This window comes from Triturus cristatus, chromosome 11 (assembly GCF_964204655.1).
Source record: "Triturus cristatus chromosome 11, aTriCri1.1, whole genome shotgun sequence".
Lineage (NCBI taxonomy): Eukaryota > Metazoa > Chordata > Amphibia > Caudata > Salamandridae > Triturus > Triturus cristatus.
Genome location: NC_140594.1, coordinates 1,061,783,359 through 1,061,803,902, shown reverse-complemented (window position 1 = coordinate 1,061,803,902; position 20,544 = coordinate 1,061,783,359).

The following is a 20,544-nucleotide window of genomic DNA, read 5'->3' as shown; positions in this document are numbered from 1 at the left end:
AGTATCCCCGAAAAGCTGGGAAAATGGTGATTTCAACCCCACAAACCCTTTTTTGATAACATTTGCATGGAAAAACCCAGATGCTTTCATTTGCAGCCCGTTTTTCCCATTTTTCCAAAAAAAAACAAAATTTTGCTGTATTTTGGCTCTTTTCTGTGACCCCTCCAGGGGAATCCACAAACCCTGAGTACCTTTAGAATCCCCATGATGTTGGAAGAAAAGGACGCAAATTTGGCGTGGCTACCTAATGCGGTCAAAAAGTTACAGGGGCCTAAGCGCGCACTACCCCAAATAGCCAAAAAAAGGCCTGGCACAGGAGGGGGAAAAGGCCTGGCAGCGAAGGGGTTAATCAATTAAGAATTGATTGTTTGTAAATATTTGAGGCTCACATATGTGATAAATGTTAAAAAATAATCTGGACCAGTAGATGGTGCTCTCTGCTTAGCAGTTTCGCATATGCATTTTGTGATAGTTCTCCATCATTTTAAAGTTAGGCTTTTGAAACCTTGCAATATGAAGGCCAATAATTACATTTTTCAGGAGCTGTCATGAAAGCCTCAAGTGTCAATGCAGTTTAGCAACCTTTTTCTGAACCCCGCAATAATTGGGATGTTAATTGGATAATTACCCTGTATTCAGCCTCGGTCTTCATTTACAACGCATGAACCGTGGCTCTCTAAATGTGATGTTCTGTGCCACCCATTGTAAACATTCGGATCTAAACATTCTGTACATTAATAAGGTCATAGTCAGTAGATTATAATGTGTCCATGTAGGAAGGTGAGGCAGGGGTCGGAGCACGTGTATTAAATGAACATAGGCCAGTGCTTAATTTGTGAAAAAATAAGTGCCAGGGCTCTAGTTAGGAGGCCTCTGCGGCTTGCACCACACGCTGCCACTTCGAGCGCTGCCAATGACAGTACCTACAAAACTACTAACCAGCACACTGCTACAAATGTGATAATTTAGCCTAGTCCAGGCCCCCAAAGCCATAAAAAAATAGCATGGGTGGCAGGTATTGGTTGTTTTTAATACATACTGAATTAATAAACAATTGCTGACCTGCTCATCTCTGAATTACAGAATTACAGTAGGGCAATGCCAGTCTAGCATGTGATATTGTTTAAAATGTGTGATGCTTCTGTCCTCTGTTCTATGCATGTAATGGTGGCAGTGAAAATTGTGTGGAAAGTGGAGAACGGCTAAGAAAAGCAGGGCCTGGTTATATAGATTGCACAAGCTCAAAAATGAATGTTTGCACCATTGTGGGGTTTGAATTTTGGTGCAGGTCTTGGTGCAAAATTGTTCTATTTCATTCAATGTATTGTACTGTAATTGCATTTATATAGCGCTTACTACCCCTGACGAGTCGTCGAAGCGCTTTACTTAAAGCACCATACTGCTCCAGATTTCAAAGTCAGTGCTTAATCCAGTAGTAATTGGTTCTTGCGGGTTATCGAAATTAATTTTGTGCTTTCAAGGAAGCATTCCATGCATTTTTTCCAGTTTCTTTGTGGTAGATTAAATGAATTGGGGGTTAGATGTGATAATTAGGGGGGGCTATATGATGTAATGCAATTGATTTGTTGGATTAAAAGATTGCAACATTAGGTTAGGTATTTTTAGATTGTAGGGAGTGCTTTCAAAGATGGAAAGGCTGTGATCTATTAATTAAGTTGTGTGCAATTTGGAGGAATACAATATCAGATTTTAAGTCAGCTATGCAGGCAGCATAGAGTATTCCGAGAGAGAAGGAATGACGAAGATGGAGGAAAAGAGGGTAATTTGAAAGAAATAAAAATTGCAACAATTGGTCCTTCTAAAGTCAAGGTCAATTTTTCCTGTAGTGTTTCATGGACATAGAGGGGGCTTTTTGAAATATGCACTCTGGGAATGCAAAACAGGAGAAAGAAACACTGTTTGCCTTTGAGATTGCACTGCACTTTGCCTATTTTTAAAAAGAAAACTGGTTTTTAGGATCAGATTACTTTTAAAGTGTTTACTGTTGAAAGATAAAATTGTACTGCTGCTCATAATGCCAGGGCACTTGCGAGATGAGAGCTGTGCGTTAACTGGGAGGAGAGGAAAAGGAGCCTTCCTGGTCGGACAGCTAGAGAAGCCATTTTTAGGTCGTGCATTCAAGACCTCTTGTATATACTTTAGTATATACTTATATGTGTATGTACTTTGTGGGCTCTGGAGATCAGCCCTAGGACTTGTCTGCTTCCGCGTAGGGACTTTTTTTTCTGTTCAACTGCCTCTATTTAACTGTCTTGATAGAAAACGACCACTGGAGGTCAGTAAAATACCAGAATTGCTTTCTGCTTGCTCAACTGCCTCTATTTAACTGTCTTGATAAAAAACGACCAGTAGAGGTCAGTAAAATACCAGAATTGCTTTCTACTGAGGGACTTTCTTTTTTTAATTTTTTTGGGCAACTACCTCTATTTAACTTTCTTGATAGAAAACGACCAGCAGAGGTCAGTAAAATACCAGAATCACTTTAGCATTCTCTAGATTCCAGTCCATAGAAATTGTCTTCCACAAGCACTCATAGACAATAATATTTTTTTCAAATCTTGTATTCTCAGTGATATGACCACTGAAGGCCCTGAATTTATATTAAAAACAGCTTTAGACTATACGATTTCACGCTGAAAGGCAATATTTCTCTCTATGTGTTCCCATACCTGGCGTGTCATGCAGTTTGGTGCTTACTTTCCCTCCATGTTAAAGAACAGTAGATGTTTCAGCACCCAGGCTAATGTGCTGTATAGCTAAATACATATAAGGTCCCAAAGACGAGACCGATTGCATTGCAAATGCTTGTTTGGTCAGTACGTGCTGTGGTGGTCACCGGGGAACATGTTTAAAAGCGGACATGCTGAGCGGAAGCGACAGTAGGAGGTCGGTCCGTGAACAGCACGGTTTTCTTTTGTACATTGCACTTTACCTATTTTTAAAAAGAAGACTGGTTTTTAGGATCAAATTACTTTTAAAGTGTTTTACTGTTGAAAGATAAAACTGTACTACTGCTCATAACGTCAGGGCACTTAGGAGGTCGGAACTATGTTGTTACCCAGGAGTGGAGGAAAAGGAGCCTTCTGGGTCAGACAGAGAGAGATGCCATTTTTTGGTTAGTGCGTGCTCTAGTGGTCGCCGGGGCTCATGTTTAAAAGCAGACATGCAGCGCGGATGCGCTGCTTGTGCACCAAAGGGAAGCCTATCTGCGCCCGTCAGCGTCCTGGGAGTGTCCAACACCAGCCATGCTGCTCGAGAACACTCGTATGGTAAGCTGTACATTAGGTATAGCAGAGATTTGCTTATGAGCCTTGCTCCGGCTACTAAATATCAAATGGAGCCATGGGATTCCTCTTCCAGGCTGAATGTTAGCTGCATAGATTGCACCTCACTGTTCTGAGCGGAAAGCAAGTTTGTAACCCGGGCGGTCCAACTAGGAACGGTGGTACTCTAGTTCATGGTGCATTGATTAATGCACGTTTGATGCAAAAACGCGCTGACAATATTTATGATCTTCTAGAGGAAGGTAGTCTTGATCTTTTATGTATAATGGAAACTTGGCTATCTGATGGTTCTAATCCCTCTATTGTTAATGCCATTCCAAAGGGTTTTAAAATGTATAAAAAAGACATCCAGGTGGGGAAGGGTGGCAGTATGGCCTTTATCCTTAGAGAGGATTGGTGCCACCAACTCTTAGAGAGGAATGATCCTTTGGGTGCAGAAGCCATGGTCTTCTACATTTCTCTATCGCTCCAGCACTTAGTAGCTGAGGTTTTTCCATAGAGGCCACTGGGACCTGCTGGCTCTTTTCTGAAATCATTAGATAAAGCTATTACCCATTTAGCTCTAAGATACTCACATTTAATGCTTTTAGGTGATTTTAACTTGCACCTGGACAATTTGACTGACACCGAGACTTTGAATTTTAAAGAAATTATGAACCGATACATAGTGAAACAAACTCATCAAGGTGGTCATACACTGGATAAGTCTGCTCCAATGTTGCAATACAAATGGAGGATCCATAGCCCCTGATTTGGTGGGATCACTTTCTAATTAGGTTCCAGAAAAATCACACCCTGCTCCAGTTGGGTTTGACCCATAGCAGTAAAGTTTTTATTAAGATTGATCCATTGGAATTCACGAATGTTCTAAAATAACATATCCTGGCCTTGTCAGGCATACTTGAGGAAGATGTCACAACATTTGATAATTGGAATAAAAATGCTACAGCCGACCTAGCACCGGTTCTCCAGAGTAGAGTAAATAGCAGGATGCCTTCCAGCCCATGGTTCTCAGTCTCCCTTAAAACAGAAAAAAACAGCTGTAAGGCGCTGGAATGAAAATGGAGGAAGGAATACAATTTAGAAGATAATGAGACTTATAAACTAGCACAAAAAGAATATTATTTCTCAATAACCAAAGCTTAACAAGTCTACTATGAGAAGCGAAATGAAAAGGCAGGGAATAGATTGAGAGATATTTTCTCTATAGTTAAAAGTTTTATGGCCCCATCTGCATGTGTCTATTCCCATGCGGTCTCGGCCGATTGATGTGAAAAGCTTGCTAGTTTTTTTGTAATACTAACATTTTAAGCATTCAGGCCAGTTTGTCATTAGTTCAAATACCTGTTGTAGATTCATTGATAAATCAACAAACCAGTATGAACTATTATTCTAAGATAAAGTTGAGCACCTTTAAGACTATTTCGCTGGATTGCTCTTTGCCAGCTCTCAAGGCCACTAAATCTGGCTCTCCTGCAGATCCGTGCCCCCCTAAAATACTGCCATTTGGGGCTAACATTATCAATCCGGTGGCAAATTGGATTTTAAATACATCAATAAGGACAGCTACAGTCCCTAGTGCATGGAAGCAGGCAATGATTCTTCCACTTCCAAAAAAGCCGACAGCGGATCCGGCCAATCCTGCTAATTATAGGTCAATTTCTCTGTTACCAACCCTATCTAAAATCTTAGAGAAACAGGTGAATATACAGCGGGTCCAGCTTTTTGAAAGCAAATAACCTGCTTCACCCAAGCCAGCCAGGCTTTAGAGCCCGGTAAAGTACAGAAACAGCACTGGTGGAGGCATCAGAATATGTGAGAGGAACCCTGGATGCAGGGAGTGTGTCAGTATTGATTATGCTTGGCCTATCGGCAGCATTCGATATGGTCCCCCACATGATGCTGTTCGATCGTCTTCAGGCAATTGGAGTTACAGGGCAGGCTCTGGACTGGCTAACATCATTTTTAGCAAATAGGAGCCAACAAGTTTGGATTCCCCCATGCTCCCCTAGTCCACGTGAGGTATTTACGGGAGTCCCTCAGGGCACTGCCCTAAGCCCTACACTTGTTAATTTATATCTTACCTCTTTGGCTCAACTAACAGAAGAAATAGGAGTGAAAGTGATCTCTTACGCTGATGACACACAACTGCTTTTCTCTTGGGCTGAGGGGGCTGAGTTGAAGGGCACACAGAATAAAACTTGCATAACTGCAGTTTTTCATTGGTTGGCAACGGCTCAACTCAAATGCAATGAGGAGAAAACACAAATTCTCTTCTTTGGGAAGATTACACCAGATTTCTGGCAAACCTTTTGGCCAGAGGACACCTCTCCCCCAGGACCCCTGAAATATTCAATAAAAAATCAGGGTATTATATGTTGCAATGCACCTCTTTAGGGATTATGAGGTCCCTAAAGAAATGTCTGCCTCTTCTATCCTCAGCAAAGAAAACAGTCATCTTGGCGTTGATAACATCCAGAATAGATTATGTAATTCATTGTACTTTGGCTTACCAGAATACCTAAAGTACAAACTCCAAGTGATCCAGAATGCGGCAGCCCAGCTCTTATTAAATGTACCAAGGTGAACACGTATTTTGCCACATCTACGCGCACTCCACTGATTGCCCATCAGGGAAAGAGTCAAATTTAAGGCTCTCGTATGGGTACATAATGCTGTATATCAAACGGGCCCTCCGATCTTAGAAACAAGATGCAGCTTTCATCACCCTACAAGACAGCTGAGATCTGCCAATACATTTCTGGCCGAGATCCCCAGGATTCAGCGAGAAGGATAAGGAGGAAGATCATTAGCATACCTGGGCTCGACAGCATGGAATCAGCTTCCACTGGAGCTGCGGACCATGAGTGATAGAGCTATGTTCAAGAAGAAACTTAAAACCTGTTTATTTGTACAGGCTTAAGTCTTTTTGTTTCTGACCTTGCTGCTTTTCTGCCGGGACACTCCTTGGAGTATCTGTACACGTAATAAATTGCATATCATATCAGATGGTGCTATATTAGGTACTTTTGATAGGCACTAGAAATAGGCGAATGATCTGTGCGCTGCAAGCCTACCACTAAACCATTTGTTTCCACAAAAGCAGTTAAGATCAGCTAAAAGTTTGGAATTTTAAAGTGATGGCTAGAGAAATATATAGGGAAACATAGACACCGTTAGGATACACTACTGTGAAATCAGCAACCTGTGAGAGAAAATACAGGGTAAACAATGCAAAGACTGAAAAAGAGGCCCCGTGATTTCTGCAGTGGATGTGTTTTGATGTTTTCAAGATCTGTGGAGCACTGGTGGGCTGTGTGCAGACTTTTTCTTATCTAGAGATACCACTAGATTCTGCTCTCAGCTGGGGTCATCTACACATGTTAAGGCAGCTTCTCCAGGTCAACTGAGACTGCGCACAGATTTGCGGCCAAGCTGCACAGGTTTGCGGCCAAGCTAGGACAGACAACAATCACAGAGATAATTATAATTTGCAAGGGCCTGATTCACAAAGGGCCTCAAACACTCACGGTGGAGTCCTAAGTGGCGTAGCTAGGCACACTGCCGCCCGTGTCGGTCTCTCCCTTTGCCGCCTGAGGCCACGCTGAAGAGCAGGGAGTTGGGGGGGCAGGTGTTGGCGACAAATCCTCTGTTTGCCGCCCCTGCAGCAAACGCATGTAAGAGAGGGGGGAGGAGCTGCCCCCAAAACTCGTGCCATCTGGGACGGACTGACCCCCCACCCCCTTCTCCTTGCTACGCCACTGGGTGTCCCCGCAGTCTTGGAAGAGTCTCTGCATTCGGGGGAGAATCTCCGCAATGAGAGACTCCCTCCCGACTGCGGGGTCTCTGCCACAAGTGAGGAGTGCCTATGTGAATCAGGCCCCAAGTGTCTATCTGGGCAGCGTATGATTCTGACATGTGGGGGTATACAGACATAAGTAGTCTACAAAAGGTCGAAAATGTATTTTGCAAAGCGTGTTGGCGGGACCACAAAGCTATTCTACTTATATCTTCCATGCTGAATTGGGGGTCCCTTATATAGAGGACTTAAATAAAATATACCTTTTAATGCTATGAACATCAGTCAATAAGGGCAAAATCTGGGGTCAGTCTAACGCAGCCAATAATATGTGAGTGTTTGCTTATGGATAATGTGGCATGAATCCTGTGGTTTCTTTACATGGAAAAGTATTTTTGCCTCCTGGGGACCCCAAACTATTTACCAGTCCTGATTTAATTAGTGTCTCAACCAAAGAGACTGTTAAGCATCTGTTTTTTTAAACATTTTGGAAATGCTAGAACATTGCGAGAATTTTGTAAGCCATCAGTGAGAGTACATTCTATTTTCTCAGCCATGGCAAAGATGGAGCCTTGCCTCCATTTTGTGCTTAATCTACAACATAGATTTTATTTGACTCATTTTAGACTAAATACTGTGCAGATTTTAGTGTCATTTCCTAATTTTGGCCCCTGGAACTCTGAATCTTTGATCTGTTCCTGCGACAATAAGTCACCTCAGAGCACATTGCACATTATTTTTTTTCTGTAAATGTGTATAGTATTCCCAGAAAACAATCAGACACATGCATCAACGTTTTTTACGAGCGCAAATGGTGTGATTTGCAAAAATCGTTCGTTTACTCCTGCGAAAAGGGCTATTGCGATGCATCAAGGTGTAAGGCACCCGCAATTTAAGAAATCGCAATTTATTGCGATTTCCTAAATTGCGATTGCATTTAAGCAATCACAATTTGCGATTCCTTAAATGCAATGCAATAACCACTTTTAAATAGCAATTTCGCTATTTGGGGCCGCAAATTTCTGAGCAATTGAACTGGTCGGTAATTTGCTACAACTTTGAAAAATGCACTAAAGTGCATTTTTCAAAGTTTCATGTTGCCCACCACACACATGCCCTTGGGGAATGGATGGAATAGATTTAATTTCGAGTACATTCAAAATTAGGAAGAGCTTAGAGTTGATTATTTTCAAATCATCCTTGCAGAGCAGAATATTTGTTGTTTTAGTGTCCTGTGCAATATTTTGATGTGTTCAGTTTTTACCGATTTATATTTTTTAGTACCAATTAAATATTTTTAGTTTCTTATGTAATTGCTTACATGAATCTTTTATGTCTAAATTGTGCTGAATAAAGAATTTTATTGATTGATTGTCATCTGATTTTCAACATTAACATTTTTCTCACAGTATAAAATTACAAGAGCAAGTATGCATCATGTTTGCTGGGAAGGTCTTAGGTTCATAGAAGCTGTTGATCCTAGGGAGAAGCTGACTTTGATCTCCGATTCCCCCACACACCAGTGTTTCATCCTGGTTCTATCATTTTATTTCTCTTTGTTTCAATTACATCATTAACCAAGGTGCCAATTGTAAGGGGGATAGATAAGTACAGAACTTTTAGGCAGTTTAGAGTTCATTGCTAAACCCTACACTTCAGCATGTTTTCTCTGTAGTGGGCATAGTAAGTAAGTACAACTTTATTGTTCAATTACTTAAAACGTACAATACATCACAATATAATCACAGAATAAACGTCGTCAATGAATACCTTAGGAAAATACTTCATCAATCAATTGGAATACCCAAGATTTGCTTAATTAAACCTCAAAGGAGAAATCGTTTAGCTGAGTCATTGGTGTCACAAGATAATAAGGTACAACTTTGAGCCACCAGCTATGGAATAAAATACTGCCCTCTTTACCCAGTAGAGTAGTGGCAGAAGAGTACTTTAATGTTAAACTGTTACAGAGCATGGACATTTTTCCTGTTTAATTTAATTGCATTTAAAATATCCTTGCAGGCAATGCTATATCCATAAATGTCTAACTTCTTCAAAATTGTAAAAACAAATTGCTAGGTGTCTTCACTAAAATTCCTCCTTGGTATTAAAACTGTTCTTATGGTAGCAAAACTATGAATATACTTCCTGGTTTAGCATGATCAATCATACTTAACTTTAGCATTCGTAGTTAAGAATAAAACTATTAAAATTCAGACTGAGTAAATCACCAGTTCAAATAATTTTTAAACACACTATAAATGGGTGCATGGGCAGCTACAAGTACCACTGACAATTACCATTATAACTCAAACTCTGCTAGTTGTGACTCAGCAATAGACATAAACTTTGGAATTTCCCACAAAATATCAAATCATCCCCTTGCCGACATGTTCAAATGGTATTTCAAATAAAAAACAATCAAAACAGTCCTTTGCGCTCCACCATTGGGGCTAGGCAAGTAGAGACAATATGACAAATGCCTTCCTTACAATAATAGTGGGCATAGTTTTGTCTACAATGCCAAGCTTTCATTTAGTAGGGTCCTGTCACCAGCACCTAATAAGGTCTAAAATTAGGGCTGATATGTATCTTCACTGGCAGTGCCTGATTTTGGTGACATCCCATTTGGCAATTACGGTCGCAAAACACTCGCAAATTACCGCCCTCTTCAAGAGGGTGATAATGGATAATGGAGTCGCAGATGGGAAGGGGTCCCCTTCCCCTTTGCGACTGGCTCCTAAAATATTTTAAAGGGCAGGCAGTGGACCCAGGGACCACTACTTGGCCTTAAAAAATGAAACAAAAAGGTTTATTTTTTAAATGCATCCTGTTTTCTTTTAAGGAAAAGGAACTGCATTTTAAAAAAAACTGCTTTATTGAAAAGCAGTCCCAGACATGGAGGTCTGTTGAGCCCAGCAGGCCACCATCCCTGGGAGGGCCAACCATTCCCAATGGGGTTGAAAATTACGAGTGGCTCATTAATATTCATGAGCCTCACATTTTGCGACCCCATTGGGAATCGCTAACAGTGTCTCTGACACTTTTGTTCATTTGCTTTTGCTACTCACAAATTGTGACTCGCAATTCTTTGCAATTTACGAGTCACAAAAGCAAATGGTTGTACATCTGGCCCTTAGTCTTGCGGGACCGGGTCAGTGTTGAAATATATGGCTGATCAGGATGGAGCGTGAGTCAGATACAAGAAGTGGATTGGGCTTGATTGGGCCGAAGGACGCTCCCCTTCCAGGCCCTCGACAGGGTTAAATCGTCCGATCGCACAACATCAACATCGTCTCGTACGCCAACGACACCCAGCTGATCCTCTCCCTCACCAAGGATCCGACCACCGCCAAAACCAACCTCCACAAAGGAATGAAGGCCGTCGCAGAATGGATGAAGACCAATCGGTTGAAACTGAACTCTGACAAGACGGAGGTCCTCATCCTCGGCTACACCCCCTCCACCTGGGACGACTCCTGGTGGCCCGCTATGCTGGGAGTTGCACCGACACCCACCAACCACGCACGCAACCTGGGGTTCATCCTGGACTCAACACTTTCTATGACCCAGCAAGTCAATGCTCTCTCCTCCTCCTGCTTCAACACCCTCTGCATGCTTCACAGGATATACAGATGATCCCCACCAGAACCAGAAGGATGGTCACCCAGGCCCTCGTCAGCAGCAGGCTGGACTACGGCAACGCCCTCTACATGGGAGCCATGGCCAAACTCCAGAAAAGACTTCAACGCATACAGAACGCCTCTGCACACCTCATCATCGACATCCCCCGCCACAGCCACATCACTGCCCACATGAGAGACCATCACAGGCTCCCCATCAACAAGAGAATCACCTTTAAGCTCTTCATCCATGCTCACAAAGCACTCCACAACAGCGGACCAGCATACCTCAACAAACAACTTACCTTCTACACCCCGAACCGCCAGCTTCGCTCCGCTGACCTCGCCCTTGCCACCGTCCCAAGCATCCACCGAAAGACCAGTGGCGGCAGATCATTCTCCCACCTCGCCGCCAAGACATGGAACACCCTCCCCACCCACCTGCGACCGACCCAAAACCTTATGACCTTCAGAAGACTTCTCAAGACCTGGCTGTTCGACAAGTAGCAGCACTCCCCCCCTTTTTTTCAAGCGCCTTGAGACCCTCAGGGGCGCGTAGTGCACTCTAGAAATGCTTTGATTGATTGAATAAAGAACCTAGGCCTCAAATTTGATAGTGTTCTTTCCCTTCAACCACAGAACCAGGCTCTGATAGGTTTTTGCTTTGGGATGCTTCAGATGTTGAAAAAATTCCTGCCCCTTTTGTCTGAATTTTCCAAAAGAATGATAATCCAAGCACTAATTAGATTATAGGAATCCAAGCACTAATTAGATTATGGGAATGCTCTCTACCTAGGCCTTCCAGAGTACCTTCAGATGGTACAGAACTCGGCAGACCAGTTGCTTCTTAATCTCCCCTTGAGAGAAAATATGTCCTCCCATCTGGAGGCCCTCCGCTGGCTTCTCATTAATAAATGGATACTGTTTAAATCCATGGTCCTGGTACATAAAGCTCTGCATGGCTCAGGTGACAGCTATCTGAGGGAGAAGATCCAAGACTACATTCCTTCCAGAACTTTATGTTCTTCTTCTGAACACTTGGCTGGAGTTCCAAAAATCTTCCAGCTCAGAGCAGGCAGCAGATCCTTCTCATATCTGGGGTCGGTTTTATGGAATAAACTCCCTTTGGAGCTAAGCACCACGCTTGATCTCTCCACCTTCAAGAAAAAACTAAAGACTTAGCTCTTTCTACAATCTGCATAGGTCATCGCTGCAATTACCGTTATGTCTGTTTAGTAATGCGACATTCTTTGAGTAGCTGCATGCTGTATAAATCTTAAAAACATAACATAACATACTACAGGTGTGTTTGTTTCACCTTGATTACTGATCAGTATGAGCACATATGCATGACAACTTTAAATTTCAATTGTGACTATTGATATTGGATATAGTACAGGACTCGCACCAGACAAGGGGAAATGTTACATGCATGTGTATGTTTGTTATTACTAATTTTGACAGATATTCGTGTGACTGTTAAATTCTGAGGTAGAGGTAGCACCTAACATTGCACTCATCCCTATGATGTGTGTTGCATGTGTTTTTAATGTTTGCACTTTCATCCTTTCTTTAGACACACCGGTATGGAGACTTTTCCATTTTTATTCTGATATCCTATTTTTGAGAAAGTGTCCATTTTTGGGAAGGCAGCTTGAACCAACATACATGCAATGCAACATAGACGTCAACATTACAGAATTCTGCATTGCACATTAGTATGCTATTTCTTGCATGAGCGATTTATAAATGCATGAGTCCTGTGTGCAAATGTTGACAGAGAAGTCAGTGGGTAACAGGTAAGAATGTGACCTACAGTTGATTGTGTCTACGACAGTGTTGGTTTTGTTTGTCATCAAGCAGCAGCGGCAGGACTTGGTAGGCAAGATACATGGCAAAAAAGGAAGTGTAAAAGTGAGAAAAGATTAATTTAAGCCTTAAATCCCTTCCATTCCGGCAACTCAGGTGTGGGGGTTTGACAGCCATTGTCATTTCTGTGGGAAGACACATAGGGATTGGCCCAGTGGAGAAACTGGCTGTCCGCTCTCCAAAAGCAGTTTTTGCCTATCCTGCCATTGACGCAGTCAAGATTTCCTGGGGGTGATGGTGAGACCAGTTCTGCCAAGATATAAATCAGGCCCTCATTCCCCTAATGGATTATTTTGAATGTGAATGGGCAGGCTACATTGGTCAGAACACAGGCGCCACACTAAATTCCAAATACCATGGTGGAAGGTCTGACAGCACCAAAAACAAACAAAGCAATAGAAGGATGGCACAATGCCTTCCAAATCGCACTAGGCAGAATTCAACTTACAATATACAAACACCAAGAACTTAGGGGCTCATTTCGATGGTGGAACGATCGCCACCACCAGGTCGGCGGTGGCGATCGTTCTTCCATTACAATGAGATTTATCCACCGCCATATTAGGATGGCAGTGGGTATCGTGGCGGACAGAAAGTGCGTCCACCGCTTTTCCACCGGTGGCAATCGTTACGATTGCCTGCCGGGTGGAACAGAGCCACTAATATGGTGGCGGTGCCTAGCAGGCAACGTCCGCCATATTAGGATGTGGGTTTTGGAGAGGCCTTTCCATGGCGGACATGACGCCATGGAAAGGATGGAGGGGATTGGCTTTGGGGGCCTGTTGCAGGCTCCCTTTGCAGGGTGGTGCACTGGGGGGTACCCCTGCAGTTTCATGCACCAAGTGGCAGGCAATGTGTGGTGCCTGCCACATGGTGCAGAGAAATGCTGTGCATGCTCTTTTACCATTGCGGACGGTGCTGCAGCCAGCAGCACCGTCCGCAATGGTAAAAGGACAGGATGTGCCCGCCAGTATGGCGGGTGCATCCTAATTGCACTGGTGGGACCGACACACATCTGGCGGGTGGTCCGATCACCGTTATGATGGCGGGCAGACTGATGTCTGGCTGCCATCATAATGAGCCCTTTAGGGTCTGATTAGAAGTGTGGGGTTCTTTGATTGCTGCACTTGTGGTGCCACAGCAGTGGCCATCCCCTGCCTGCCATATTATGACTTTCAAAGTCCTACCGGTGGTGGACCGCCGCCTGCGCCAGGGGACTGCTGTTCCCTGGCTCTGGTGCGGCGGCGGCCCAATGTACATGCTGAGCTGGACTGGTACAGTCCCACTGAGCATATTACGAGTTCCCTCCCCCGCCAGCCATTTCATGTCGGGCTCCCCACCATGTAAAGGCGGCGGTGAAGGGACAAAAGGGACCCTATAGGGCCCTATGCCCACTCCTGCAATGGAGATACATTCAAGGGGCACAACATGTTCCCCTCTGTCTGCTTGCACCCCCAGTTCAAGTACGGCATGGACGTCACCGTCCATGCTGTGCTGGAACATTTTTACCGTTCCCATTGCGGTGCCTGTTTTTCTGGCACCGCCATGGGAAAGGCAAAAGAACCATCCACTTGCACGAGTTGAACTTGTAATACGGTCAGCGGTCCTTATACAGCTTTGGCACGGCCACTGCGCCAAAGTTGTAATCAGGCCCTCGGAATGGAACAATTTGTTACTGAAATTGGCCCTAAACCTAACAAATTAAAAACATATATGAAATGCTACAATGCAAATTCCGAATCTTTGTAAATAACAAAGGACTAGACTACTTAGAAGTAATAGTCAAATCTGTCTTTTACAACACATATAAACCTACCAAAGACCTCACAAACTACAACATGCTCTAAACCAATAAACCAAATAGTTCTTTTTACAATAATTATGTGAATAGTTTATTATATAAGTGAAATAATTATATACAATCAAAAAAGAAATAAACACTGATATAATGAAAAATATACTGTTCCCATGAGGCACAGGGTCAAGACTGATTTGCATATGGCCAGGTCTAAACTGGGGTGGCATGGTGAACAAAAGAATGATGGATTTAACCCAGATCTCTTGACTGGGGGTGAATGTTTTGATTTGTTCTGCATTCCGTCCATCAATTGTGTGTCTTTTACATTTGTTTACCAAGCATCTAACCAACTTAAAAACAAATTCAAACCATCCCATTAAATAAATACACCACATAATCCAAACTACTCCATGTAATAATAAAATTAATACAATATAAACAGTATATAACATTTGACACCAACAACAAAAAATCAATATAAAACTTACCATTTTGCAGCTGTAGATCTTAATCAACCTCTACATAAACAATATATTAATAATATTATTATTGTTATAATTTAAAAAAAGAAGAAAACAATTTAAAAAAGCCCCAAATAAATTGTAAAAAATGTAACAATCCATTTAAAATCCCTCATAATAATCCAAAGTGTGTAGTTTCCATAGTAAATCCAGGAAACCCGAGAAAAAAGACAATCTAAGTAAAAACAATTGGTTTATAATAAACCACAATATATTTCCTTTAAAATAAAATGATAAACTTTAACTTCCCATTGAATTTTTTCATAGATAAAAGCCTGTAAAGAAATATTAAACACCAACCCATACAATACCTTACATTCCCAGATGTACACAAACATTACACTTAATCACCAAAACATAAGTAACATTACCTATTTTAACAGAGCATAATCATACATTAGTAAAACATTGTAAACAAAATAGTGCAACATACTAAGAGAAACACATTTAAATATACTTTTAACTCTAAAACGACACTATACCCAACTTTTAAATATTCATAGGAGCACCGCTACCCTCAAAACCTTACTAACAATCCTGAAAAAAAGAACTTACCTGTTCTGAGGAACAGCAGCACCTAAACGCAACTCGGTTACTAGAAAAAGACCCAAAACAAAACGAATAGACTGCAAAATACAAGGCAGCGTTAAAAAAATATTGCCACCAAATGAAACTAAAAAAAGACTATCCCTCAATAAAAATCAATAGGATATATATTAGAAATGTTTGTTGAATGATAAAAAAAGGAAAATAAAATATTACAAATGTTAAACATTCCATACAAATTTGTAAGAAATGTGGCAACATTTGTAAAGTATTTATTACATTTTTTGTGTAAAATATAAAAATCTATTTAATAAATACTGATTAAAAACATGTTAAATAATGTTTAAAAATGTATTAAAAAGTTTTGAAATGTGTAAAAATTGTATTTAATGTACAAATAAATGTGAAAATATACATTATACAAATATGTGTAAAATATAATTTTTTTGTATTTTTTCAAATAAAAAAGAAAATATTTCATTTATTTGTCTTTAGATATATTTAACATAATGTTAAACTGTACAATAAATAAAATATTTGAAAAAAGAAAATTTGGAAAATATATGTGACATCTTATTAATATTATACTAACTGTTGTGATAATTGTATATATTAAAAAGTTGACATTTACTATTCCTACTCCAACCTAAAGCTACTTGGGTAAGGTGTTGCACACTAAAAGGGTGTGTCCTGCTCCGCCTTTCAGATAATAAAGAGTTCTACAAATTCCACTTCCACACGGTGGCTCACACATGGCGGAGCAGGAGACATGAAACACAACAACACAGAGAAAAGGGTTTCTCTTTACAAAATACAAAGACTCTCTTTTTAGAATAAGGCTTGGGGTTTCATTTATGCAATGCTCTCTAACAGAAAGGCTTTCCCAGATGTCAAATGGACCACATTCAAATGTATATAGAGATATATATTTATATGCAAGCAATAATAACACACTTGGTAAATGCAACAGTTAAATGCATGCATAATACTTATGAATAAACAAGCAACAAATAGTACTGGACGTCCTACTAGAGATAATCAGAAATATATATATACACTAAATACATCAAATGATTACTTTGGAGGTGCACTCTGACTCATTCAGACATCACAAAGAAACCACCTCAAATGACCACAGCCACTGGAACCATGCATCACAATGGCACTAGTCAGAAACAAATCACCTCACCCGATTGTTTACTCGGCTTCCTTGCCAACTCAAGCTGGGGGGCCCGTTCACAGCTGGGCTTTGACTCTCGACCAGGACTCTGGTTCCGTTCGTCTTACAGCAGTACGTCTCCTCTGTAAGTGAGCTCCCACCCTGGCTGTCAACAACCCTCAGCTTTATAGTCTCAAAACATGCACTAGATGGTTCGAGAGTCTTCCCCTCTGCGCCAAAGAAACTTACTGGAACTTGCCAGTTTCCTGGCAAGCATTCCATGGTAGGAAGGAGTTCCCACATTCCCTCTACATTCACACATGTTCCAGCCTTTATCTTGACGAAGCTTACAAAAGCCTTCCAGGGTACATTAAACAATTTCTCACAAAATAATCTATGAACGGCATTAACCCAAAATACTTGCAAGCCTGTGCGCGCAGAAAAGCTCAAGCAAGGCAGAGTTAGAATTCAGGATGACATGAGGCCATGTCAAAGCCACTAGTAAGAACTTCATAATTCTTCCCAATATACAACATAATGCACATTTGTGCACCACTGCTTATAGCATCACATACTTCATCTCTCAATGTACAACACAGTGCACATTTGTGCATTACTGCTCATAACACTGCACTTTGAGACCAAAAAGTACATTCCACACCTCTCTCTCTCTCTCATGCTTTCAAATGCACATCCCACACGTTCTGTTCTTGGCAAGGCTGTTCTACTGTGTGACAGCTCCCACTGTAAGACTGCAAGATTACAAGAACAAAACCTTCAATAGAAACAAGGTATATGCAGGACGTCGTATATTCATGCTAGGATTAAATAACGCACCAAAGTCAATTAAAATGATGGTAGTCAAAGGTCATCACATGGTGTCAGACCACAAGAGTGCCTCTAGCACTACAGGGTGACTTTTACTATTCCTACTCCAACGCAAAACAGCTTGGGAAAGGTGTTCAACACTAAACAGTTTACATTTACTATTCTCACCGCAATCTAAATCAACTCATAGAAGGTGTTGGTAACAAAAGGAATTGTTTTGTTGGTCAGAAAGGGACTAGATTGTCAGATTGAGGGAAAAAAGGCAGACACTAAGGGCAGGTGGCTGATAGTAAACATCAAGATAGCTGGCCTCATATATAATGTTATTGGATATTATGGCCCAAATCAAGATGATGTCGGCCCACTGGACGAATTAGCTAAAGAGATGATGGGTCTCACGGGTTTTATAGTTTTTGCTGGAGACTTTAATACAGTATTGGACCCTAGGCTAGACCGATCGGCGAGCAGTAGAGCTCAGGTAAATACTAAAATGGCATCTAGATTAAGAGGTTTGATGGAGCAATTTGGATTGTGTGATGTGTGGCGACAGAGGGCTGGTCAGAATGTTGGGTATACTTTTTACAATAAAAAATATCGCCATAAGTCTAGAATTGATTACTTCTTAATCGATGCAAGATTACTGGGTAAAGTAAAACAAAGTATGCATGTTGGGGTACATCTATCTGACCACTCGGCGGTTATTTTAGAACTTGTAATCGGGACTCGCGATTTGGATTCAGTATGGAGGTTGGATCGCACAGTTTTATATGACCAGGAGGCAATGCAGTCCCTTCAGCAGGAACTTGAAATTTTTATTGAACATAATCTGGGTACGGCTAGAATAGATATTGTCTGGGAGACGACTAAGGCTTTTTTGCGAGGTAGATTAGGTGCCATTGGGGCTAGCAGAAGAAGAAAGTATTTTCTTGAAGTAGAAAGTTTGGAATTGGCAATTAGGCAGGGTGAAGCAGCTATTGTAAACAGGGGGAGAGTTCAGAAGGAAGTGATTGTTCAAAAATTGGTAGAGCTGAAAGAGAAATTAGCCTCTGTAGTCAATAATCGGGTAAAGGAAAAATGGGAGGCTAGCAGATTAGCTCACTTCGAATATGGGGAGGGTACAAGTAAACTACTAGCCTGGAAAGCTAGGAAAGACCGGATTAGGAACACGATTAAAGAAGTGAAAGCAGGTGAAGCGGGAGCCACAGTTACAGAAACAAAGGATATTGTGGAAGCTTTCTTTAAATATTTTGCAGAGGTATATAGGGAAGATTTGGTCCCAGATATGAAGCTGATAGAGGACTGGTTAAAAGTTTTAAAGCCCTTGACTGAGGATTTACAAACATTTTTGGATCAAGAGATTAGCCAGGGGGAATTAGACGAGGCCATCAGACAAGCTAAGATAGGCAAGGCACCTGGCCCAGATGGCCTCCCGGTAGAGGTGTATAAAACTTTATCCGGGAGCTTGTCGTTGTTATTATCTAAGGTATTTAACGGGGTCTTTCTTGGCAGTGCAGAGCTTCCCGCTTCCTGGAATCAGGCCAATATTATTGTTATCCCTAAATCTGGGAAATCGCCAAGATATATGGAATCATACAGGCCTATCTCACTTTTAAATAGTGATTATAAACTTTTTGCAAAGATTTTGGCAGATAGGCTGGCTAAGGTGATCCCCGGTATAGTTCACGAAGATCAAAAGGGGTTTATTAAGGGCAGGTATCTTAAAGAACTAACATTTTCCCTGATAGCAACTATTGATGTTGCTACCGATCAGAAGCTTGCTTTGGCGATTGTTGCTCTTGATGCCGCTAAGGCTTTTGATCGCGTTAACTGGACTTTCCTGAAGGCTTTACTTATGCATCTGCGATTGGGGAAAAAGTTTGGCCAATCTTTAGTATCTCTCTACCGGTTTCCCACTTCAAGAGTACTAGTTAATGGAGTATTAACCAAGCCTATTAAGGTAATGAGGGGCACGAGGCAGGGATGCCCTCTGTCCCCTCTCTTGTTCGACCTTTATATCGAGCCATTGGCTTGTAAAATCAGGGAGGCAGACAGTATTCCTCCTTTCAGATTCCAGGATTGGACTAGGAAGATTGGCCTTTATGCTGATGATATAGTTATTTTAACATCGGACTTGAATCAAACACTGGATACGATAGAAACAATTACGAATTATTTTGGTGAAGTCTCAGGGTATCGTTTGAATACTGACAAAACGGAAATCATGTCTTGGAACCTGGCAACAGAGACTATAACTCCCAAAAGGCAGATTAGATATTTGGGGGTCCAAATAACTCAGGATATAACGCAAATAGCCACAACTAACCTGGCTAAAATTAGGAAGGATATCTCTAGTCTAATGAAGGGTTGGAACCATCTCCCATTAATTATCTTTGGTCGAGTTAATTTGATCAAGATGATGGTGCTGCCGAAGTTAACTTTCTTATTTGACTCTATTCCTTTCATGTTTGAAAAAAATGGGTTGGCAAAATTGCAGAGCGAGATTGGGTCATTTATTTGGTCTTCCAAGGGATCTAGATTATCGTGGAAAAAAATTAGGAGGAAGTATATGAAGGGGGGATTGGCAGCCCCGGATTTCCAGATTTATTCTTGGGCTTTTTTGCTCAAAAATTGTAGAGTGCTTTTGGGTAGTCCAGGGAATTCAGTTAATGGGGAACTATTTTCTGCTCTGTTGAATATTGAGGGGGTCAAACAGGCTGGCTTCATGTATAAATTTTCGGACCCAAAATACTTTAAAAAAGTAAGATTGAAGATTTTGAGAGACTTGGCTATGGTTTGGTACCGGGTCAGAAGGGCCACAAAAATTCCTTACTTTAGTGCTGGTGCACCAATCTGGGAAACTCCGGGCGCCCCAAGCTGGACGGCAGATGCATTGGCAAAGGCTTTAAAATCAGAAGGTCCCCAGAAATGGGGTGATTTATTTGTTGATGATACTCTATTGCCATGGTCTGACTGCGATTTATATTGGGGTGCTAAGTTTTCTAAATTTAAATATGTTCAGATTCAAAGCTGGGCAATTGGAAAAAATCATCTCATTGGACGTCACAATGACTTTGAGGAGAAGCTGGCATCGGATGT